This window comes from Aquarana catesbeiana, linkage group LG05 (assembly GCF_042186555.1).
Source record: "Aquarana catesbeiana isolate 2022-GZ linkage group LG05, ASM4218655v1, whole genome shotgun sequence".
NCBI classification, from domain to species: Eukaryota; Metazoa; Chordata; class Amphibia; order Anura; family Ranidae; genus Aquarana; species Aquarana catesbeiana.
The window spans coordinates 530,143,767-530,169,567 of record NC_133328.1 but is presented as its reverse complement, the minus strand read 5'-3'; the positions used below and the strand labels follow the sequence as shown (position 1 = coordinate 530,169,567).

The following is a 25,801-nucleotide window of genomic DNA, read 5'->3' as shown; positions in this document are numbered from 1 at the left end:
GCATTGCAGTGCCCCCATGTAATGTGCTGTGCCCACCATGTCATGTCATGTGCATTGCAGTGCCCCCCATGTAATGTGCTGTGCCCACTATGTCATGTCCTGTGCATTGCAGTGCCCCCCATGTAATGTGCTGTGCCCACTATGTCATGTGCTGTGCATTGCAGTGCCCCCCATGTAATGTGCTGTGCCAACTATGTCATGTGCTGTGCATTGCAGTGCCCCCCATGTAATGTGCTGTGCCCAGTATGTAATTTGCTGTGCATTGCAGTGCTCACTATGTAATGTGCAGTGCCCACCATGTCATGTGCTGTACATTGCAGTGCCCACCATGTAATGTGCTGTACATTGCAGTGCCCACCATGTAATGTGCTGTGCCATGCATTGATCCCACCAAGTAATATGCAGTGCCCACCATGTCATGTGCAGTTCCCACCATGTCATGTGCTGTGCCCACCCTGCCATGTGTTGTGCCCAGCATGTAGTGTGTTGTGCCCACTGTGCAATGTGCTGGGCTGTTCAGCAGTGCCCACAATGTCATGTGCAGTTCCTAACATGTAATGTGCAGTTGCATTGCCCACCATGAAATGTGCTATGCCATGCAGTGCCCACCATGTAATGTGTTGTGCCATTCAGTGCCCACCATGTAATGCGCTGTGCCCACCACGTCATGTGCTGTGCCATACAGTGACCACCATGTAATGCACTGTACCCACCATGTAATGTGCTGTGCCATGCAGTGCCAACCGTGTCATGTGCAGTGCCCACCATGTAAATTACTGTGCAGTGCCCACCCTGTCGTGCTGTGTTGTGCCCACCATGTAATGTGCTGTACCCAGCATGTAATGTGCTGTACATTATCCACCATGGCATGTGCCGTGCAGTACCCACAATGGAATGCGCTATGCAGGGCCCTCCATGTCATGTGCGGTGTCCACCAATTAATGTGCTGTGCTCACAATGTAATGTGCTGTGCTGTGTCATGCAGTGCCCACCATATCATGTGGTGTCATGCAGTGCCCACCTTGTCATGTGCTGTGCAGTGCCCATCATGTCATGTGCAGTACCCACCATATAATATGCTGTGCAGTGCCCACTTGTAATGTGCAGTGCCCACCATGTAATGTGCTCAGCTGTGCCCGCCATGTCATGTGCTTTGCCCACCATATAAGGTCCTGTGCCCACCGTGTGCATGTGCTGTGTTGTGCCCACCATGCAATGTGCTGTGTTGTGCAGTACCAACCATGTCATGTGCTGTGCCCACCATATAATGTACTGTGCCTACCTTGTAATGTGCTGTATTGGGCAGTGCCAACAGTGTAATGTGCTGTGCCCGCCATGTAATGTGCTGTGCTTCGCCCACCATTAAATGTGCTGTATCCATGTATCCACCATGTAATGTGTAGTGCCAACCATGTAATGTACTGTGCTATTCCCCCTCCCCCCGTGTAATGTGCTATGCTGTGCCCCCCACAGACTCACCCCCTCACTCTCACCCCCCCCTCTCTCTCTCTTTCACCCCCTCTCTCTCTCTCATCTCCTCTCTTTCACCCTGTTCTCTCTCTCACCCCCTTCATCCCCCATTCTCTCTCTCTTGCCCCCTTCAACCCCCTCTTTCCTACCACCCTCTCTCTCTTTCACCTTCTCACCCCCTCTCTCTCGTCCCCATCTCTCTCATTCAACGCCTTTCTCTCTCTTTTCCCCTCCCTCTCATCCCCTCTTTTTCAGCCCCCTATCTCGCTATCACCCCCCCCCCCCCTCTCTCTCAACCACTCTCTCACACCCCTCTCTCTCTTTAATTTAATTCAACAAAAAATTGTTTGCGTTTTCATTTTATTTATTTTCATAAAAAATTTATTTTCATAAAAAGGCCCACCAAAATCCTTAGCACCAGGCCCATGTTGCTCTTAATCTGGCCCTGAGGGTGGAGGGAAAGAAGAAGTTGGGGGAATGGGCATGTAAGGATGAAGGAAAGGTTGTGAGGACATCACCAACTGTCCTCTCCAACATCCATTGATTGGAACACTAATGTGCCTCCCACCTTTAGCATGACACAGGATTGACTTTCAGGATCTGGGGTTATAGGGCCCCTAATCATCTTCAGGTTGCATCTTTTGTGAGCTCCTGGTATAACTGGGAGTTTCTAAAGGTCAATGCGAAATGTGGACACAATATGGTGAGAATTACTCCTGTGCTTGTGAGAGTGTTTGTTCCGTAATTGGGTAGAATTGTAGATGGTGAAAGGTATGAAAGAGATGGTAATGCGTGTCCCGCTGCCTCAACTGACCAGTGGTGGTCTGGAGAAGACTGTGTGGAAGGAGGTGGATGGAGGGCGCATGACCAACCGCTTACATCAAAACATATTTGGTTTAATCATGTATAATAGAATACAAACAAATATAACCATCTGAATAATACAATTACTAGTTTCATAAAAACGGGTGACAAAATATACACTGAAAGGTTAAAATAGGGATATGCCCATGTAGAGGCAGATGTTTAAAAAATGCTGACGCGTTTTGAGGGTGACCTCTTCATCAGAGCCTGAAAGAACAGGAACACAGTCTGTGTGAGCCAGTAGGCCGACATGTGTACATGGGGAGGAGTGGCTAGTTGAAAGGTATGTCCTGTGATGTATAGTTACTTATTCTGAGCTCCATAACAGTCCACGTCCAAACGTTGGTGGAATATAGATCAAAACAGGATAGTGAGGAGCACATGGTAAGTGAGCGCTGTACACTACAGAATAGTGGAGGGTACCATATCAATATAGAAACAAATCGATGATTGATTGGTGTTGAACATTGAAGCAAAAAACATGAACTTAATATATATATATATATATATATATATATATATATATATATATATATATATATATATATATATATATATATATATATATATATATATATATATATATATATATATAAAGAAGCATAAAAATAAATATAAATATATGAATATAAAATTAGTCATAAAAGTAAAAATAAAAGATAAAAATAGAAATAAATGGGTAAATATGCATATAAAAAACATGTGAGTGATGTTGGATACACAGAGAAACACTGAAAGACCGTCTCTCACCACTTGATATGTCAAGTTGTTTTATGTACCAAGAACATGCGCACGCGTGTGTGAACATCTCTGCCAGCACAAAGGAAGCTGTGCAGGGACAAAGTATGGATGTGAACAAATGAGCACAGAAAGCACATCAAAGGGCACAGATGTGACCATAAGAATACACCCACATAGACAAAAAAATATCTATATATATATACATAGATAGATAGATGAAGCCCACCTAAGTGCATGTGACATGTGCCTATGCTGAATAGGTGTCATGTCAGTAGGGTGGGAATATACAGTTAGTGCAGCATGATGGCAGGTGTAGACAGGTGTAGAAGATACTGTGTCCCGGGGGAATACTCCAGCATGAGAGAGGACACCCTTATTATCACATCATGTACCTTATGCCAGAAGGGCTGAAGTGACGGGCAGCTACACCACATATGGAGGAACGAGCCCTTGTCTCTGCCACATCGCCAGCATTGATCCAAAACGGTGGGTGAAATTTTATGAATCAGGTCTGGTGTTCTGTATCAGCGTGTATTCAGTTTATAGCCATTTTCATGTACTGAGGATCCTTTGTGAATATAGAGATTGATACAGCCCCAACCTTCCTGATCTATCTCTGTTCCCAGTGCAGATTGCCAATAGGCTTCAGAGCGTAAGATTGTTGATGTCTTCCCAAACAATGAAGCGTAAAGCGCAGAGATAACATGTTTCTGAGGGGTTGAGCTAAGCATAGTGACTCCAGTACTGTAGAGGTCATGGTAAAGCCTTCTCTGCATGATGGATCATCTAAAAAGTGTTTAAGTTGGATATAGGACCAAAATGGAAACAAGCCCGTATTGGAAAGTTCCACAAGTTCGGTTTATCCCATGAAGCGGCCTCTACGGAAAAAGTGTTTAGCCAGCATTCCCGTATACAGCCATTCTGTCTTCACAAAGGCTCTGGCTAGGCCCGGGGGAAAATCCGGGTTGTTCTTGACTGGGTTAATGGGACAAAATTTTGCGTAAACTGCGTGCGTGGAACATGCCCTATTAAATCCGTGAAGAGTGGGTCCGATAAGGGGATGTGTCAAAGCGGAGGAAGACACATGATCCCTGGGAATCCAAGGGACATAGCATAAATCAGAATTCGAGACCAGACTCTCTAGGTACACCCAATCTTTACATTGGATATGCACTTTCCAGTCAATGATTTGCAGAGATGAACCACCCAGTAATAACGCTGTATGTCAGGGAGGCCGATGCTTCCACAGGCTTTAGGCAGCACTAAGTTTGTCCAACTTATTCTTGCATGTTTATTGAACCAAAGGAAGGTCCGACATATGGACTTGTACAGCCCAAAAAAGGATAGTGACAAGCGTATTGGCATGGTTTGGATTTTACACAGCAGGCGAGGAAGAATTGTCATCTTAAGAATGGATGATCGCCCAAACCAGGAGGTAGTGGATTTGTCCCATCTCTGAATATCCTGCAATATACTCTGCAGTTCAGCCATAAATTTTCTACACGGTTTTTATTTTTTGTGCTATAAACAAAAAAAGAGCAACAATTTTGAAAAAAAAAACAATATTTTATACTTTTTGGTATAATAAATATCCCCCCAAAAATTTATTTTTCTACATATTTTTGGTAAAAAAAATGCAATAAGTGTATATTGATTGGTTTGCGCATAAGATATAGTGTCTACAAAATAGGGAATAGGTTTATGGCATTTTTATGGCATTTTTTTTACTAGTAATGGCGGCGATCTGTGATTTTTAGCAGGACTGCGACATTGCAGCGGACAGATCTGACACTTTTGACACATTTTTGGGACCATTGACATTTATACAGCGATCAGTGCTATAAAAATGCACTGATTACTGTGTAAATGTCACTGGTAGGGAAGGGGTTAACACTTAAGGGGGATCAAGGGGTTAAATATGTTCCCTCGTGTGTGTTTCTAACTGTGGGGGGATGGGACTGACTAGAGGAGGAGACAGAGTGCTGTTCCTACTTAGTAGGAACAGATGCTCTGTCTCTTCTCCTCTCCTGTCAGAACAGGGCTGTGTGTGTTTACACACACACACATCCCCGTTTTGGCTCTTGTGCTATAGCTGTTTAAAGGGCCGATGTACAGCTACGGCGATTTGCAGGAACGAGCCAACCTGCCGCAGTATAATGACAGTGGCTGGTCGGCTAGTGGTTAATGATGCATTGGTAACGGGAAAACTCCCCCCCCCCTATGAATGAGGAGATTAACATTGTATTATTGAAACCAAAAAAAGAGGCTCTTTCGCCAGATTCATTTAGACATTATATTTCACTACTCACATCTGACATTAAACTGCTAGCCAGGGTGTTTGCGAATAGGCTAGCTAAATGTATTAAAAATTAATTCATAGGGATCAATCTGGATTCATAACAACAAGGCCCACAGCTAAAAATCTACGTAGACTATTTTTAAATTTACAATTACCCACTGACAATCCCAGAAATAGAGTCATCTTCTCCCTAGACGCTGCTAAGGCGTTCAACAGCGTCGAATGGCCTTAATTGTGGGAGGTATTGTCAAGATTTGGGGTGGACAACACCTTTATTAGATGGGTACAACTCCTATATATGGATCACCATTTGCAAGGATATGGGTTAATGGGGACTTATCGGAACCTTTCCAGGTGTTCAGGGGCACCTAGCAGGGGTGTCCAATTTCTCCCCTGCTGTTTGCCATGACTCTGGAACCACTGGCTATTTATGTCCCTGCCTCGCAGAACATTGTAAGTTTCCTTAGGGGCCCCCAAGAAGATGAAATTTCTTTATGTGCGGATGACACTCTAATTTACCTGGGAGACACGGATGGATCCCTGACAAACGTGATGCAATTGATCACCGACTTCAGGTCCCTATCGGGGTTCACTATTAATTAAAACAAGTCAGTACTTATTCCCTTAGACCCACTTCCAAACCCCCTGGCGCACTGTGTGGGTCATTTTTAAGTGGTCACTGAGTTACGATAACTCGGAATACAAGTGACTCAGGATCCTAGTCAATATATCAGGCTGAATTTGGTACCGTTATTATGTATATTTTGGTCTAAATGTTCAGCGAGGACTAAACACCCATTATCAGTAACTGGTAGAGCCAATTTAATAAAAATGGTATGGGCCCAACAACTCCTGTACATATTTCACAATGCACCTTCATGGATCCCACATAAATGGCTCTCCAAGATAGACTCACAGTTTAGAGCCCTGATTTGGCACAATAAAATAGCACAAATTAGTCCCAAAAACGTGTCAAAAGTCTTCAATCTCGTTGCAATTCGGAAAAGACCAGGGTCGGCCTTGCAATCCCCTATTCTAGGTTCTAATTTGTAGCTTCCCAGGTACAACAACTGGGGGACTGGGGTCATGAAGACGTGCTAGACCCAATTAGGAACTTATTGATACCAACGGGCTCCCAGACCCCTGCACTGTGCCACTTGGAAGCGGGATTCTCACACCTGCCCCAAAACCTCCCCACGATAGTTCTCATGAAAACCTTATGGGCATACATTAGAACTATCCTACAGTTTGAGGTTTTTGTTCATATATCCCCATCTAGCTTAATTTGCACTATAAGGAACTCTTTAAACTTCAGGACTTCCAACTCTGGGAGAGGGCGAGCGTTCTGTATGTTTCTCAATTATATAACGGTACCACATTTAAAGTGGTTGTAAACCCACATCGAAAAAAAAAAAAAAAACCCGCAAGACAAAGGCATAATGAGCTAGTATGCATAGCATACTAGCTTATTATGTAATACTCACCTGAGATCGAAGTCCCCGCTGCTGTGCCCCTACAAGGCCCTGGCCGGCGACATCGCTCCCAGAGTTACTTTCGGGTATCGCGGGCTCTGGCGCTGTGATTGGCCGGAGCCACTCATTGAAGCAAACATCTGACCTCTGCCCCTTTAGTATCGGTTTTAGCATCTCATAAGCTTTCTAATCTGTTCCTACTACACAGAGTGTACAGAACACCAGTTCAGCTACATAAATGGGGGAATAGAGACTCACCATTATGCCCAAAATGCAATAGAACCAATGGAGATTTTATACTTATTATGTGGAAATGTCCGAAACTGTTCCGATATTGGTATTGCGTTCTCTCTACCATTTCCAGAGCTTTTTAATTTCAATTGCACATGATCCAGTTATATGTGTGCTCGGAGCTTTGGAGATACTCTCACTCTCTCCGAATAGTCACACAGCGGTTCTACGTCTTTTATAGATAGCCTGCAAACTGATAGCTGGATATTGGATATCCCCAAGGGTGCCAGATGGGAAAAAATGGATGGATACAGTCAATACAACATTGATACGTGAAAAACTCACCGATCAACATAGGAATATTCTTAAAAAATTGTATTCACTGTGGCAACCGTGGCTAGATACGCCCGGAATAGCTCCACACCAACTGGTGAAAGACAGACTATTGCAAATGTGATCTTGCTGATGATGAGACAGAAATATAGTAACCAGTTGGGTACCTACCCTCACTCAGGAATATTGTTATTTAGTCCATGGTAGTTAACCACTTCAGCCCCGGAAGAATTTACCCCCTTCCTGACCAGTGCGTCGCTTTAACTGACAATTGCGCAGTCATGCAACGTGGCTCCCAAACAAAATTGACGTCCTTTTTTTCCTACAAGTAGAGCTCTCTTTTGGTGGTATTTGATCACCTCTGCGGTTTTTATTTTTTGCGCTATAAACAAAAAAAATAGCGTCAATTTTGAAAAAAACGCATTATTTTTTACTTTTTGCTATAGTAAATATCCCCAAAAAATATTTAAAAAAACATTTTTTTCCTCAGTTTAGGCCGTTACGTATTCTGCTACATATTTTTGGTAAAAAAAAAAAAAAATCGTGATAAGCGTTTATTGATTGGTTTGAGCAAAAGTTATAGCGTTTGCAAAATAGGGGATAGTTTTATTATTAATTTTTTTTTACTAGTAATGGCGGCGATCAGCGATTTTTATCGTGACTGAGACATTATGGCAGACACATCGGATATTTTTGACACGTTTTTGGGACCATTGTCATTTATACAGCAATCAGTGCTATACAAATGCACTGATTCTTGTGTAAATGACACTGGCAGTAAAGGGGTTAACCACTAGGGGGCTAGGGAGGGGTTAAGTATGTCCTGGGGAGCGTTACTAACTGTGGGGGGGCGTGGCTACATGTAACATGTCACTGATCTCTGCTCCCGATCACAGGGAGTAGAAATCAGTGACACTGTCACTAGGCAGAATGGGGAGATGCTTGTTTACATTAGCAACTCTCCGTGAGGCGATCACGGGTATCCCCGCGGGACCCGCGACCCGAGTCACGGAGCTCCCTGCAGGTGTGCAATGGCACGGCGGCAAATTCAAAGGGACGTACAGGTACGCTCATTTGCCCAGCCATGCCATTCTGCCGAAGTACATCAGCGTGCGCCAGTCGGGAACCGGTTAAGATTCAAGTAGACGTTTTCTACTATTTTTGGTGTATTCTGTTCTATTTTTTTAATGTATTCAGGGAAACATATTTACTGATCTAAATGATACTCCGTACAATTGCTAACAATTGTTCTTTGTTGATTTATATGCATTGTGCCTTCATATGTATATTGTAACTTACCGCTCGTATGCAATGTATGACTGTAGATCAGTTTTATACTTCAATAAACTTTTTCTTGATAAAAAAAAGCACTTTGGAATACTGGCCAGCACACCCCTGAGACCATCAGACTGTGGTTCCTGTCATAGAGCTCGTTTAGAGGCTGTACAGGACAGGAACTTCCACCCAGGAGAGGCTGAACCTAGCTGGCGCAGATGCGGTAAGGGGTAGTATGCGATCTATCCAGTCCCAATCAGGTGAGGACAAAAAGCAGAATGGTGTGCTGGGGCCTAGATAAAAACGTATAATTAACCAGTCCTATCAGGTTGTGGGGACAGAGCCACAGCCCAATGTATGCTGCCATGATACGCCAGGAAAGTTTATTTTCAGCTGCACACTAGAGATGGGCCGAACACCCCCTGCTTCATTTCACACCAGAACTCTCGAACATTGCCAAAGTTCGGAGCTGAATAACGAACCTTATTAAAGTCTATGGGACCCAAACTGGAAAAATCAAAAGTGGCCATTTTGGGGGCTTATTATGCAAGTTATTGGGCATACAAAGGGTATGGGGGTCCGGGTACTGCCCTGGGGGACATGTATCATAAAAAAAAAAGTTTTTAAAAAACATAATTTTTACATGAGCAGTGATTTACTGTTTCTTAAAGTGAAACAATAAAAATGAAAAATTCCTTTAAATATAGTGCCTTAGTGTCCTGTAAAATGGCACGTCTGTACCGTGTATAGAACCTGCTGCAAAAATGACATTTATAAAGGCAAAAAAATGAAATTTTCTCTGCAAGCTTTCTTTATTTTATAAACAAAGGCTTGTGTAGCCAGTCTGTATGATAAGGCCAATATTTAGTGCACTCGAAACAAGATTAGAGATTTTTTAGTTAAATTCTGGTGTCTGTTTCGCAGACTTTGGATAGAAGTAATAGGTGCAGAGAAATTAGGCTTTGGGTGTTGGTGGTGCCCTCACACCGTAACCTTATAGAAGTGTTGTTGATTAATCAAGTTGTCAGGAAAATCCTGCCATTAATCGGCGTCCCAGGCTCACTGGGGCTCGGGCTCAGGCATTCCTGTTGGCGCCAGGTGGGCTATTTAAACCTGCCTGTCACACTCAGTCTCCGCTGTCTGTTCTACAGCGTCCTGTGTGTTTACCTGATCTGATCTGAGACTACCTGTTAATTGACCCGGCTATCTGTTTGTGACCAACCCAGCTATCTGCCTGCATCTGACCTCCAGCTTGCCCTGACTATTCTCCTGTTTGACCCTTGGTACCTTTGCTGTCCGTCTGATACCGATCACTGGCCTGTTTGACGATCCTTCTGCCTGATTCCTGATATCTGCCTACTTGCCTGCTGTGTTCCTGGTTCAAGTCCAGCATCCAGCCTTCAGTCTGCTTACCTGCTGTTGTTTCTGGTTCCAGTCCAGCATCCAGTCTCTGGTCCGCTCACCTGCTGTGTTCCTGGTTCCAGTCCAGCATCCGGTCTTCGGTCTGCTCACCTGCTGTTGTTCCTGGTTCCAGTCCAGCATCCAGTCTCCAGTCTACTTGCCTGCTGTGTTCCTGGTTCCAGTCCAGCATCCAGTCTGCTAACCTACGGTTGTTCCTGGCTCCAGTCAGTGTTCCAGTCTCCAGCATACTTGCCTTTTGTGTTCCTGGTTCCAGTCCAGCATTCAGTCTCTAGTCTACCCGCCTGCAGTTGTTTTTGGTTCCAGTCCAGCACTCCAGTCTTCTGCCTACTTACCTGCTGTTGATCCTGCCAGGCACCCATACCACTCCTCACTCCTGTGCTCTCTGTCCCCATTCCAGAGGGCCATGAGTGGGAGCCGTAGGGGAGGTCTCTCTCTGCAGTTCGGGCTCAAAGACCACCAGGTACGTGACACAAGTAATGCCTGTGCATAGTCATGGAGCAAGTGGCTGACGCTGTGTTCAAATAATTCAGCGGACTCCCTTATGCATGATACTGGGGCTATGGCAGGATTAGCTGTGAACAAGGAGGCAGAATAAGCTGCTCTGGCAGAATAAGCTGCTCCGACAGCTGCGGTGGACTGCGCACTAGTCTCTGCTTGGGTGACAGAGGATGAGGAGTATGGGGAGGATGAGGATGGTTTAGTAAGTCAGTCCACCACCTCCTCTGCATGCTGTGGGTGGATAGCATGGGCATCATCACTAAACAGAGGAAATGGCGCCCTGCCTGAGGACGGACCACGTCCTCCTTTGCCTGTGAACACATACCCTGCTGTCCCCCACACAGTGCCATGGGAACGTCTGCCTCTTGTAGGCCTCCCAGACATGATAGGGGGACTTATTATGGAAATGTAATAGAGATGGGGAAATGTGTACTTGGATGCACATTAATCAATGGAAAGTGGTGTTTGGTGCACTTTAATTCGAGTACTCACTACACAGACACACTACAGTAAACGTGCCCGAACGCACTTCAATATACTGCATTAAAAGCGCACTAAAGCACTTCAATATACCGCAGTAAAAGTGCCCTGACGCACTACAATATACTGCAGTAAAACTGCCCTGACACACTAAACTGACACTACAGTAAACATGAACGGTCGCACTACACTCACGCTACACTATCACTAAATTCACACTAAACTGACACTAAAGTAAAAATGAACAGTCACACTATATTCACGCTGCACTATCACTATATTCACACTAAACTGATACTTTACACTCACAATAGAATCACAATAGCACACTATAGCACACTAACTCGCTAGTAGCAATGAACAGAGCCCTGTTCTATCTCTCTCCATTTCAATATCACACTGCAAATGCCTGCTCTGGGAAGGAACCTTTTATAGTGTGGGGTGGGACTATGAGTAATGAGCCATGATTGGAGAGAGTCATCATGACTGTGTCCAATCATGGCTCTGACAGTACCATGTGCCCTGATTAGACAAAGCCTTCATTGCTTTAGCCAATCAGGGGTTCCAATGCACTGTGCTGCGCGCAGTGCCTTGTTGGGCGTTCTACGGGCCGAACAAATGATCAAATGCCCCGAAAATTCAGGTGTTCGCTCAACGGGCGAACAGACAATGTTTGGCCCAAACCCATGCTCGGGCCATCCGTTCGCCCAACACTATTGCACACCTGATTTTGTCGTCACTTTTTTCTCTAGAAAATATTACATACACAGAGAAAAAAAAAACTAAAAGGAGGGTAATTACAAGAGATTCTGATTGGGTTGGTTGCAAGACAAATGGATAATTCATATAGATCTCAGGTTAAATCAATTTCCTGGATTTTCTGACTTCAATATAATTAGTGTTTTCTATGTAGAATTAGCAGTCCACTGCATTTACTCAGCAGCATCAGAGCAATATTAAAGCGGAACGAAACCCATCAATTTAGAGTTGCATTAAACCCAGAGCCCTGGTTCACATTGGTGCGATTGCATGTCAAATCGGTGGCAATTGCCGGCAATGGCACTGTCCTAATCAGTGCGACGGCGCATTTGCAGCACTGAAATCGCCGCTGAAATCGGGGCTGACATGCGTGAATGAAAAGGTGCAAGTTCAGCTGAACTCGCACCATTTAATTCCCACACTCAATGTGATCCTAGGCAAAAACCAACATTTATTATATTGCAGCTTAGTTGAGATGGCTGCATTCATTTTCTTTTTTAGGCTTTTTTTCCCATTTATTTTCACCTGGTGATCCAGCTAGTAAGTCTGTTGATTTCAAAATGAAAATGTGAATAAAATACTGCGCCACCAATGTGAAAATGAGCTGCTAACACAACAATAAGACTAATTGTATACAAAATGTGGGTGAAAAATGTGTAGCGCTAAAAGCATATAAGCCCTAGAGATAAACCAAGGAAAAAGTGCACATACACCGCTATGGTTGTAAAAATAAAATTCTAAACCAAACAACATAGATAAGATATTACTTTAACAGCCGACACAACTGAATATAGGCATATACGGTAACATCTAAAGTGCACATATATACACATCAATGTTCAAATAAACAACAAAAAATTTGATGAAGTGATAAGTCCAAACAAATGGGTTTTAGGGAAACCGCCCACAATGGGAATCTATAGTAGAATGGATGTTAATATATCACAAAAAGTTGCAGGTGATGATATTCAAATATTCAGAATCAGACGGCACCCAGACGGAACAGAAAATAAAAAAACAAAAGAAATAACTAGAGACGTTTTTAGTTGGCAAAAGAAGAACTCATCGTTGAATATAGGTGAAGAGTCATTACAGGCTTCTAAATCAAGGAGAACAGATTACCCCTCCACTCCCATAAAAATAGACATCCTAATGCCCATACCCCTATTCCATATGTAGCACTGGTAGATTTGCGATCTACCATGTGTTAGGTAAATTTAGTAACTTGTTCGTTAAATAGGTTAGGTTTGCCTCTGTTTCAGCTTGGCTGAAGTTGTGTGTGTTTCCATACTGACCGGTGGGTGTCGCTGTTATCACTGGTCAGTGTTGGAAAGGCAACATGTCGAAGCATATGGATGTTCTTCTGTCCCGGAGACATCTGGGTGGAGGTGGTCCTCCGAGTTGCATTCTGGGCGAGGGTATTTATGGGACAGACGCCATATTGTGGGGTTCGTTTTACAACCACCTGCTGGCCCTCCTGGCCGACAGGTATGCGTTAGAGAGCAATCTCGTGGTCCTCTGTTCCGGATGCCCACGCCGATGCGGCACAGGGGGGGGCCCAGAAGCTTGTCTGGGGCCTACCACAGCAGCCGAGGAATGGTCCTGGGCTGTCTATCCAGAAGTGAAGAAGCTGGACAACCGAGGAGATCCCAGGGGAGGACCCGTCATGGAAGGATCACGCAGCGTGCTGGTCTGGAGAGGGGCCTGGTGACTCGGTTGGAGGACGTATCCTAAAAAGTAACTATACAGCATAGTATTGCCGGGTTGGCTTAAAGGTTCAAGCACTGTGACTGACGTTCATTGCAGATAACCAATACATCCTGTGGCAGAGGATCGTACAGGTTTATTCCAAACAAGTCTGTGGCAGAGACTTTTGTTCGTGCTACGTACTGGCTGCTAGGCAAGTGAAAGAGGCCTATCCAGGCGAGCAAAGAGTGTGTCCCACGAGGGGAGTGCATTCTATTGTAATATCCAAATTCTACCAGGACATTTATCAAGAATCTTACAAGAAGATATTTGAGTTTCTTCTGCGGTTTCCCTTCTGCCTCTTTCCTGCTACTTCCTTAGTAAATCATTTAATAAAGCATTGAAAACGTATTCAAGTGTAGGTGCGTGTATCGTCCAGAGGTAAACTCAACGGAACCCTAGACCTGGTGCCGGTAAAACAGAGGGAAGGAGAGTGAAGGAAACAAGCCCGCTTAAACCAGCAGCTCCATCGAGAGTTAGTACTACTTGTGGGGGCGTTATCCGGGATTTGTTGACTGTCAATTCTCGCAACCCAGAGAAGTTTTTTCCTGGGAGTTTACGGAGAGAGCTGGACTTTGAAAAAATTTCTTCAGGAAGAGAAAAGGTTAAACTGCAGAACTTTATTTCTGAATGCGTAGACGGCAGGTGCCAGTGAAGGCCCGGGAGCTACGTGACCAGAAGAACAAGTGGGAGGAGCCTACCCTACTTGTTACCGTGTGAGACGCGTGTATGTGTTTGGCGCCAGAGGAGAGGAAAGGCCTCGTGATCGTGCTGAGAAGATCAGAGTGTGGCCATGTCTTTTCCGGCGATGCAGCCGATCATTGGACCGAGAATGTTCCCTACAAGCACCGTGATGAATGCTGTGCTATCTGGAACTCTGCTTACAGATACTGGAGTTTGTTTGAAGCCGCAGGGGAGGTTTGTCCTGTATACCTCAGGAGATATTGAGGGACTGGGTATGATCTGCCACCGATGTGAAGGATTGGCCGTACATCTCCGTCCGTTTGGCCGATGTCCGCAATGTGGAGAGTACTTGTTAGTGGTAGAGCAACCTACCACGTCGCCCCGTGCTTATCGGATAGATTGGGCAACAGGTATCGCCACAGTAGAAGCTGCTACCGCTACGGAGAGAGATTTGCCTGTTGTTGCTGATAATGTTCTGGAAAGAGACACTGCTGCTGTCGTCTCGTCAGGGGACATTACTTTGATTTCTGTGTCCACCACACCTACTCCTGTTGTACCTACTCAGAGGAAGGTGGGATATGTGAAGGCTTCCCGTGGCCGTGGTCGAGGCCTACCCCAGAGGTTACCTGAACCGGAGCTACCAGAGTCCACTTCAGGAACGGGTAAGCCACTGATGGGGAATGTATCTGGGACTGTGAGTAAATATCTACCAGCAGAAGAGTTGGGAGACTCGGAATTAGAATCCATGTTGGATCTTTCCAGGGATGATGACCTATTTGAGACTATGTCACAAGAGCTGTCATGGTCACAAGGTGAAGATGTTGCCTCTGCTATGACTTTCCCTGAATGGACAGCCCTGAATTCTGGGAAGACGTCACTCTGTGTGGAGCCACACAGTACTGTTACCGGGACTTTGCCAAAAGTTGCTAGTTCACTGCAGACACCGGCTGGGTCTATGGTGAGCAAATCATTGGATTCCTGTGTACCGCCTGGTATGGGGAGAGACAGATCTTTGCCCAAACTTGCACATTTGCAGAGGATGTTAAACAAGCGTGTAGCTGCCGAGTATGGTTTGGAGTTCCTCTATGTGCCCCAGGATATAATGCAGGTGATTGAAACTAATCGGGAACTTTGGTACAGTGAAGCTGTTTGGGACTATTTGTCTGTGCCTAAGCCTTTCCGAAAGACTGGATGTTCTGTTAAGATGGATGAACGTTTTAGTGGATGTTTCATGCACTGGAACTTCGGTCGGCACATCTATGCTGACAAAATGGTTATCTGCAGGCCCGCAAAAGATGATGTTGTCTATTTCATTACCACCGTGGATAAAAAGGGAAAACCACTGACATTGCCAGATCCCCGGTTTTATTGGTAATTCTGGACAAAAGAACTTTGCAAGTAGTTAGCTAGTTAGTGTCAGTGTAAATAAATCTGCGTGGTCAAGATTTACATGTTATGCTCAGTGTTTTAAATCCAAGGACTTCTTTTGCTAGCCGGATTTATTTTTTTCATTATTTGAAGAGATCATAGTACAGGGATGGACTCCTTAAGTTTTTTTCCGATATGGATAAAAGGAAGAGAGGCTCATTTTCTCTAAAAATGAGGCTTTGCTCCTAATATTGTACAGTATATATATATGTGTGTTTTAATAAGTTTTCCTTTTCAGGAATTATTGGATCTCTTATCAAGCTGGGAGGCTTTTCAGCTAGATAGGTAGTGAGGTTATGCACAATAATAGGATGGTTTTGTTTGCGGATGTGAACATAATGTTTTATAGATGTAAGTCTTATAATATCTTTCCACTGTCTTTTCCTCTCTCTTTGTCTATCCAAGTTATAAGAAACTCAAATACTTACTCCCAAGCTTGGGAGTTACTGTTACTGTTTTTGGACAGACGTTGGGGACAACGTCTACTGTAGTGGGGGGAGTATGTAGCGCTGATAGATTTGCGATCTACCATATGTTAGGTAAATTTAGTAACTTGTTCATTAAATAGGTTAGGTTTGCCTCTGTTTCAGCTTGACTGACGTTGTGTGTGTTACCATACTGACCGGTGGGTGTCGCTGTTATCACTGGTCAGTGTTGGAAAGGCAACGTGTCAAAGCGTATGGATGCTCTTCTGTCCCAGAGACAACTCGGTGGAGGTGTTCCTCCGAGTACGCCATATTGTGGGGTTTGTTTTACAGCCACCTGCTGGTTCTCCTGGCCGACAGGTATGCGTTAGAGAGCAATCTTGTTGTCCTCCGTTCCGGAGGCCCATGCCGCTGCGGCGCAGGGGTGGGCCCAGAAGCTTGTCTGGGGCCTACCACAGCAGCCGAGGAATGGTCCTGAGCTGTCTATCCAGAAGGGAAGAAGCTGGACAACCAAGGAGATCCCAGCGGAGGACCCGTCATGGAAGGATCACGCAGGGTCTGGAGAGGGGCCTGGTGACTCGGTTGGAGGACGTATCCTAAAAAAGTAACTATACAGCATAGTGTTGCTGGGTTGGCTTAAAGGTTCAAGCACTGTGACTGACGTTCATTGCAGAAAACCAATACATCCTGTGGCAGAAGATCGTACAGGTTTATCCCAAACAAGTCTGTGGCAGAGACTTTTGTTCGTGCTACATACGTACTGGCTGCTAGGCAAGTGAGAGAGGCCTATCCAGGCGAGCAAAGAGTGTGTCCCACAAGGGGAGCGCATTCTATTGTAATATCCAAATTTTACCAGGACATTTATCAAGAATCTTACAAGAAGATATTTGAGTTTCTTCTGCGGTTTCCCTTCTGCCTCTTTCCTGCTACTTCCTTAGTAAATCATTTAATAAAGCATTGAAAACGTATTCAAGTGTTGGTGCGTGTATCGTCCAGAGGTAAACTCAACGGAACCCTAGACCCGGTGCCGGTAAAACAGAGGGAAGGAGAGTGAAGGTAACAAGCCCGCTTAAACCAGCAGCTCCACCGAGAGTTAGTGCTACACATACTATAGGGGGACACATCGCCACTATGGAAGAGGAAGAGGAACTAGGAATAGGAGTAGAGGTTACCATCAGGGTAAAAAGGATGGTTCTCAATATCATGAACACCCTAGACATGATAGATCACCTTATGGGTGGCAAGGCAATTTAAGGTGATTACCACCAAGATCACTATCAGTCGTAGAGAACACAACACCCGCTTATACATACAACCATTTTTCACCCCTCAGAGATGAATACTCTCAAGAAGTGTACAATTCACATTATTCATATATGGACAGAGAACACGATAAATACAACAGATCTTCTTTTAATTACAACCAAACCCATCCTGGGCCTACTCATACTGGGGGTTTTCCCAGAGCGACAGAAGGCCACAAACGAGGCCCAGAACAAAGTGTGGCTCTAGAAGGGGGCTGCGTGCCAGGAAAAAGAAAGAGAATATAAAAGATAAAAGGTATTTTTAATATGAGTCACGCCACATTTACAGATGCTGAAAAGCCAATTTTAAATGAGGGACTCAAATTGGTCCCTCCGTAAAAATTAAATAAATTTGCTACGTTTATTGATGTACAGAAATTTAAACGCAAATTAAACATACAAAGACACTTTTTTACTAACCCCATGAGACCATCACATACAGATATGAGGGGAGGCACTGTCCATTCAGGCCTCCCCAATCCCTCCCTTTTTAATCCTCCAGGCCCCGTTGCACCTTCGATCAATGTCTTTCGTAACTTGGTACTTAAGGATTTGAATCATTTGCCGAAAAAAAGAATATATGATAATCCTAATATCAAGATGGGGCTTAAACAATTGTGCGAACGCAAAGATCTGATGATACGTCCAGCCGATAAGGGTGGCGGTATCATTATTCTTGATAAGAGTGATTACTATAAAGAGATGTTCAGAATCCTTAACGATTTGGACACCTATAGACCACTACCTAAAGATCCCACCTCTGATTATAAAAAGGCATTAGTCGGACTTGTAGATAGAGAAGCACAGTTGTGGACTCTTGATAAAAAGGAAAAAGGGTATCTGGTACCTTTGGCTCCACGTATGCCTGTGATGTATTATCTTCCAAAGGTCCATAAGGATGCTTTACATCCCCTGGCTCGCCCCATAATTAGCAGAATTGATTCCATTACATCCCGTATAGGGCGCTATATCGATTTCCATCTACCACCCTTAGTGAAATGCTTCCCCTCATATCTTAAAGACACCAAAGACACCATCAGCCTTTTAGAGTGAGTAAATTACAGTGATGATCTGTTGCTAGTTACAGCAGATGTTGCAGCTCTATACACCTGAGTACCACACGACCTCAGACTCTCAGCTGTAGAATTTTATCTGAGCAAGAGTGACAGCATTCCCAGAATCCAACAGGAATATATCATGGAATTACTGAGTTTTGCAACAAAACACAACTACTTCTGGTTCAGTAACCAGTTCTAGTTACAGCAGAAGGGAGTGGCAATGGGGGCCAAATTCGCCCCCAGCCTGGCAAACCTCTTTATGGCCCGCTGGGAGCCAGCCTCTGTCGCCTATGCCTTCAATAGATCAGAGTTGATCCTTTGGGTTAGGTACATAGAGGACGTCTTCCTCCTGTGGAAAGGTGATGAAGATATTTTGTGTGACTTCATGACGACTTTGAACTGTAACAACAGAGGTATTAAACTGAGCCATGAGACTAGTTTTACCACTATACACTTTTTGGATTTAGAAATCTCAATCATGAATCATCAATTGGTTCCTAAAACGTTTTTTAATCCCACCGACCGGAATGGATACATTCCGGTTGACAGTTGCCATCATGAATCATGGTTGAAGCCGGTCCCACTGTCATGGTTATGCAATAGAGTTTGTCGATCAGCATACCTGTCTCCATGTGTTCATCTCTAGAGACCAGCTGACCCTCACCTGACTGCTTTTGTAACCTCTCCTCTAAGCATGGCCTCACCCCAGGCCCTATCAGGGAACCCTATATTAACCTGTGCACTGCAAGCCAGCAGTGCTGATCAACCATTGTGTGTTAGCCTCTGTGTATACTTGCTGTGTTTCCTACAGCTGATTCCTGTTACCGACTTTGGCCTGTTCTTAACTAATCCTGTCTGCTCATGACCCTGACCTTTGGCGTGTTCCCGACCATCCCTGTTTGCCTGTGACCCTGAACCTTGGTGTGTACTCTGTTGTCCTTGTCTGCTTGTGGCCCCGACCTTGGCTTGTCCCTTACTTTCCCTGCTGCCTCCTTCCTCTTCTCCTGTAGTCTACCGTGAGCGTGAGCTGTGAGTCCCTGGGGGCTGCGACCTGGAGCCAGACTGCAGCGCAGTCCATACTTACCATTAAAGGCTCTGGTGAACACCTGCTGGCTCTTAGACTCTGCGCCCTGGGGAATCTATGCTCTAGCTCCCAGTGGGATCTGTGTCAGCGATCCAGTAGACCTGCTTCCTGAACCTCCCAGGGTTCAATCCGCAGCAGTCAGCCGTAGGGTCCACTACCTTGCGGTGCACTCCTGATCCCAACGGTGTGCATCTGTCACCCAGCCTCTAGGTGACCTGACAGTTTGATCAGCCATGGACCCGGCTGATGTGCCACTACCCGCAGATGATCCGTTGCAGGGCTTAGTTCGCAGACTTGAGACCCAGGAATCGCATCAGACCCAGGTGATGCGATTCCTTCAGGATTTGGCATCCCGTTTTGAACAGGTTCAAGCCTCATTAGGATCTCCGGTTCAACAACCTCAACCGCTATCTGCTGCTGCACCTATCGCACCAGTCGCAGCCACACATTCATTACGTCTGCCAGCTCCGGCCCGTTTCTCTGGGGACTCCAAGGCCTGCAGGGGGTTCCTTAGCCAGTGCACAATTCATTTTGAGCTTCAGCCCCAAAACTTCCTGTCCGATTGGGCAAAGGTAGCCTATATTATATCCCTCCTGTCCGGCGAGGCGTTAGCCTGGGCTGCGCCTCTGTGGGATCTAAATGATCCAGTGGTTTCTAGCCTGTCTAATTTCTTGAAACTTTTTCGGAATATCTTCGAGGAGCCGGGTCGTGTCTCCTCAGCGGCCAGCGCCCTTTTACGTCTCTGTCAAGAGTCCGCTTCTGTTGGACAGTATGCTCTTCATTTTCGTACTTTGACTGCTGAGCTGAGTTGGAATAATGAGGCCCTAGTTGCAACCTTTTTACATGGCCTCTCTGATAGAGTGAAGGATGAATTGGCAGGAAGATCTCTCCCTGCTGATCTGGATGGTGTCATCACCTTGTGTAACCAGATCGATATTCGCTTTCAGGAGAGGGCCCTGGAAAAAAGACACCAGCACTCCCCGTTCTTTAGGCAGCCTGAGCTCCATGTCCCTTCTCTTCATTCCGAGGAGCACCTCCTGCCTGCTGAGGAACCTACGCAGCTGGGCCGGACCAAGTTACCTCCCGAAGATCACACTAGGGGCAGAACTCTGGGCCTGTGCCTCTACTGTGGCGTCAAAGGTCATTTTTGTGATACTTGTTCTCTTCGTCCAGAAAAACGATCGGGGCTAATACATCTGGAAGGTGGAGTATTAGACCCTGAAGTATCATCTTCACCTTCTCGTCTTCTTCTTTCTGTGTGCCTTCATGTCGGCACTTCCTCTCGTTCGGTCTCGGCACATCTGGATTCCGGAGCCGCTGGCAATTTCATGGACTGGGGAACTGCGTCTTCCATGAGACTTACCGTTTTGCCCCTTGCAACGCCATTGGTGGTCTTGGCAATTGATGGCACTGTTCTCTCAGGGGGCCCTATCCGCTTCCAGACCCTCCCTGTTAGGATGTCGGTAGGGACACTCCACCAGGAGTGGATATCCTTCCTTGTCTTACCTAAGGCTTCGTCTCCTATCATATTAGGTCTTCCTTGGTTACGGCTCCATTCTCCATATGTTGACTGGACTGCTGGACAGATCTTGACTTGGGGTTCCTCCTGTTCCTCCTCCTGCCTACTCAAGGTTACCCCAAAAGAGATTCCTCCTGTTGCCACCATCCCAGTATCCTCTGCTCTTCCCACTGCGTATAGCGATTTCTGGAATGTCTCCTGCAATAGTTGGCCTGAGGCACCCTCTGGGTCGTGTGGCACTCTGGATGAGGAGCCTACCTGTGAACCTGAGCTGATCAGTCACTCCAGTTTGCATGGCCATTTCCCTTTGCCTGTCCCTGGACCCCCTTGGACACACACCCAGGCTGACTCGTCCACCAGTTCTACAGTCACTACGCCCTGCAATGCAATTCTGGTGGTCGCTGCACCTGGCAATGCTGTTCAGTCGGCCTCTGCACCAGTCCAGCCTATGCCCAGTGAGCTTCCTGCTTCTTGTTCAGGACCTTCTGTAACCTGGCCTCACCCTACTGCTACTACGTCCGTTCAAACCTGTTTAAGAGGCTCAATCCATCCTTTGGATAGACTGCCTCATTCGGCCAGGTGGGGTTTTCAAACTTTTGTTCAGGGCTCTCTGCATTCTGTTTGTGTTCCAGCTATCCAGCTTAACTCTTGTGACACGTCACCTTTTAACCAACCTGACCTCAGGGATCCACTGACCTCTACCCAGTCTGATGGTCCTGTGTTGGATGTCCAGCACATCTTTAAGGGTCTGGGGGACCCTGCTCAGACTTCTGATGGTCTTCTCGTGCCCTTACCCATTTCTAAAAAGCCTTTAGTCCTCAATAAGTCCTTTCGTCCTCTCCTTACCTCGGTTCCGGCCTCTGAGGATAATCTAAAATACGAGGTTAGTCATGTTTTGGATTCCCAGCTCCGTAAAGGCATTCTTCAGTTCATTGGAAAGGGTTTGGTCCTGAGGAGAAGTCTTGGATCACTGCATCTGAGGTCTTTGCTCCTCGTCTATTGAGGAGGTTCCATCTGGAGTTTCCCTTTAAGCCTGGGCACAGGCGGGGGAGGGGGAGGTCTTAAGAGGGGGGGTACTGTCATGGTTATGTAATAGAGTTTGTCGATCAGCATACCTGTCTCCGTGTGTTCATCTCTAGAGACCAGCTGACCCTCACCTGACTGCTTTTGTAACCTCTCCTCTAGGCATGGCCCCACCCCAGGCCCTATCAGGGAACCCTATATTAACCTGTGCACTGCAAGCCAGCAGTGCTGATCAACCATTGTGTGTTAGCCTCTGTGTATACTTGCTGTGTTTCCTACAGCTGATTCCTGTTACCGACTTTGGCCTGTTCTTAACTATTCCTCTCTGCTCGTGACCCTGACCTTTGGCATGTTCCCGACCATCCCTGTTTGCCTCTGACCCTGAACCTTGGCGTGTACTCTGTTGTCCTTGTCTGCTTGTGGCCCCGACCTTGGCTTGTCCCTTACTTTCCCTGCTGCCTCCTTCCACTTCTCCTGTAGTCTACCTTGAGCGTGAGCTGTGAGACCCTGGGGGCTGCGACCTGGAGCCAGACTGCAGCGCAGTCCATCCTTACCATTAAAGGCTCTGGTGAACACCTGCTGGCTCTTAGACTCCGCACCCTGGGGAATCTATGCTCTAGCTCCCAGTGGGATCTGTGTCAGTGATCCAGTAGACTTGCTTCCTGAACCTCCCAGGGTTCAATCCGCAGCAGTCAGCCGTAGGGTCCACTACCTTGCGGTGCACTCCTGATCCCAACGGTGTGCATCTGTCACCCAGCCTCTAGGTGACCTGACACCCACGTAGTAAACTGTTGCACTTTAGATGCAATTGCACAAATCTATCTGACTATAACCATCAAGCTACAGTCCTCAAGTCAAGATTTGTAGAGAAGGGCTACCACCCTTCAATCATAGATGAGGAAATCAGTAGAGTATCATTAATAGATAGGAATTGTATTTTTTATTTTAAGTGATCACCTTTTTATTGTACACATCTTTCATGATGTTTGTACTTTTTTACATTAAAATTCTACATTTTTGATCTATGCTATGTGGAGGCCTTCTCTCTTTTTTTTCTTTTATGATTACTGCTCCCATCATTGATTGGTGAGCGATCTGTGGATATTGCACAATATTGGGAGATCCGGTTGAATACCTGGTTCCAGTACCCGCTGACTGCTGTAAAAGTGCTGGAGTGAGTCTTCATCCTAGCCATCCAAGGAGATCATAATCTGCAATTTTTGTTTGCATCCTTGCCTGTATGACTCACCGCCCCTGGTATGTGGGTCCACATCTCATGGTAAGAGTACCTACCCCTCTCCCTGGTGGTGAAAGCACAGCCCTGGGTGTCGTCTGATTCTGAATATTTAAATATCATCATCTGCAACCTTTTGTGATATATTAACATCCATTCTACTATAGATTCCCGTTTTGGATGGTTTCCTGAAAACCCATTTGTTTGGACTTATCACTTCATCATTAGGACCACTGGGAGTGGAGGGGTAATCTGTTCTCCTTGATTTAGAAGGCTGATTAGAATGAAGTGGTGGCCTGTAATGACTCTTCACCTATATTCAAAGCTAAGTTCTTCTTTTGCCAACTAAAAACGTCTCTAGTGGAAAGAGAAAAATATCCTTGATGGCCGCACACCATAGAAGACATCTTTATTGATATGAAGAAATAAAATCCAAATGCAGTCACCTCATGTACAGGGAGGAACAGGAAAGATAGCTAACATGTTTCATGCCCCATCATGGCGCTTATTCATAGCTGAATGATTAAAGTTTGATCATGGGTATATATAGAGACTTCAGGTTTTGATAGACAATCCAGAGATGGTCTCAAATAGAGACCTGCCCACATAATCAAACTCTAGACTGACACCCAAGAGATAGGAGACACCTGGGATGTGAAGTTGAATTTTAAATCAAAATTTGAAGACAAGATAACATGACAATGTAATAATGCCTATAAAAGGTCCACCAAACTAAAAAAGTTTACTAAGTGAACCAGTGCGCATATATATATGTATATACATGCGCTAGACACATGATTATTTTTACTATTCGCATTATTCAACTTTTCCCATTGTGTACATCCATAACCTTGGGATGAAGACCATGATAAATACTAAAACAATATTAAACAATAGCAAAGTACAAAGTAACAACACTAATTTTCAAATCATAAATGCTAAATAATCTAAAAGGAAAACTTGTGTATAAATGATAATAAACAAAATTCGTAAAAATGTAAAACATGCTGAAACCATACAAAATCGCAAAATCGCAAAATAACATATACAAGAAATTGATGTGAAAATATCAGTAATCCTATTCCCAGCTTTATCAATAATGTCTTGGTAACTGCATATGTATACATATATACACATCATCCTGAAATATATAAACCTAATTACATTTGAAAATTGTGTAAATAAAACCTTGATTTTCGTTTAAAAATGATTATGTATAAATCATTATTCCCACATAAATCCGTCTCTAGTGTATTTCTTTTGTTTTTTTATTCTCTGTTCCGTCTGGGTGCCGTCTGATTCTGAATATTTGAATATCATCACCTGCAACTTTTTGTGATATATTAACATCCATTCTACTATAGATTCCCATTGTGGACGGTTTCCTTAAAACCCATTTGTTTGGACTTATCATTTCATCAAATTTTTTGTTGTTTATTTTAACATTGATGTGTATATATGTGCACTTTAGATGTTACCATATATGCCTATATTTAGTTGAGTCGGCTGTTATAGTAAAATCTTTTTTATGTTGTCTGGTTTAGAATTTAATTTTTACAACCATAGAGGTGTATGTGCATGCTCATTCATTCAGAGATTGGAATTCTAATACAAGAGGTGTGTTACAGGCCAGATCACCAGTCAAGAACAGAGGGAAAAAAAGCCTAAAAAAGAAAACAAATGCAGCCACCACAGCAAATGATTGGTTAGCTGCAATATATTATATTTGTGGTTTTAATACCACTTTAGGCCTCATGCACACTAGATGTTTTTACAGCGGCTCCCAGGGTCTGTCTTACTTTTTTTTTTTCCTGCCTCTAAACGCCCCTTCATGTTAGCCTATGTTTCAATGCACGCATAGGCTTTTAGCAATGGTAAGTGGCAGGAGATTTTAGAGTCAGGGAAAAAAAGAAACACTGCCAGTGTGTCCAGGAGCAGGACAGTTTGGGCAGAAAAAATGCTTGAGGCTACTAAAAGCTGCTAGAAGCTGCTAACAGATTTTAAAAGCTGCTAAACATTAGTGCTTGAGCATTAATTTATTTCAATGACCAGAATAATTATTTATTCTGGTCAATGAAATTAATTAACGTCCAAAAGCTTAAAGGGGTGTTCCGGCCATTTTTTTTTTGTAAAGTCAGCAGGTACAAACACTGTAGCTGCTGACTTTTAATAGGACGCTTACCTGTCCAGGGAGCTTGCAATGTCGGCCCCCCGAGGCCAATCCGTCCACTGGATCTGCTGCCGGCGCCGCCATCCTAACTAAGGGAAACAGGCAGTGGAGCCTTGTGGCTTCACTGCCCGGTTCCTACTGCGCATGCGCGAGCCGCACGGCACTTTGTGAATGGCCCCGCTGTTTCCTGGGACACACACGTCTCAGAAAACTACGGGGCCACTCGCCAAGGAGAAGGAATTGAAGAAACAGCGCCGCAGAATAGGAAGAAGTGGATTAGAA

The 25,801-nt window shown here is 44.9% G+C and overlaps 1 protein-coding gene across 2 annotated transcripts in view; it reads right to left on the bottom strand.

Annotated features, from left to right (window-relative positions):
• LOC141145233 (NXPE family member 4-like) overlaps positions 1-25,801 on the bottom strand; it is a 136,119-nt gene that overhangs the window by 48,062 nt on the left and 62,256 nt on the right. The gene's annotated exons all lie outside the window — the stretch shown is intronic.